The sequence below is a fragment of the Eimeria mitis genome, genomic scaffold (genome assembly GCF_000499745.2).
Source record: "Eimeria mitis Houghton genomic scaffold, Emh_scaff2406, whole genome shotgun sequence".
Classification (NCBI taxonomy): domain Eukaryota; phylum Apicomplexa; class Conoidasida; order Eucoccidiorida; family Eimeriidae; genus Eimeria; species Eimeria mitis.
This window is the reverse complement of record NW_013570744.1, coordinates 1,843-2,367: the sequence shown is the minus strand read 5'-3', so window position 1 is coordinate 2,367 and position 525 is coordinate 1,843.

Below are 525 nucleotides of genomic sequence, written 5' to 3'. Positions count from 1 at the left end.
ACCTATCTGTATACGGGTATACGCATGGTTGCAGCTAACACACGAGCATTCGCCAATCCGCAACTGTTCCGCCTCGATAAAAGAACAAAAAAGAATAAATACGGAGACTGTATTTATTTGTTTTTGTTTGTTTTGTATCAATGGATGCATGCAGCAGAGGGTATCGTATCGGTGGCTTGCTTGCCTTGTTAGCGCAGACGCGAGCAGCCTCAAGGGCCTCTGATGAGATCTGTTCATATTCATCAGAAACCAGATGAACAACACCAGGGAACTCATCTACATCTGCTTTCTTTCGGCCCACGTCATAGATACGCAGCTTTGCATCAGGCACACCCCTGCAGAAGCGGGATTTGGGGTAGGGTTTGTTCTTGCAGTAGCGGTAGCAGCGAGCTGGACGACGCCCCATTGTGACTGTGTTTTAGAGAAAAAAAAAAGAAGAAAGGGAAATAAAATACAGATACAGCAGCCGACCACGAAGGCAGAAAAGAAAAGAAGCGAGAGAGAGAGAGAGAAACAGCAGCCACG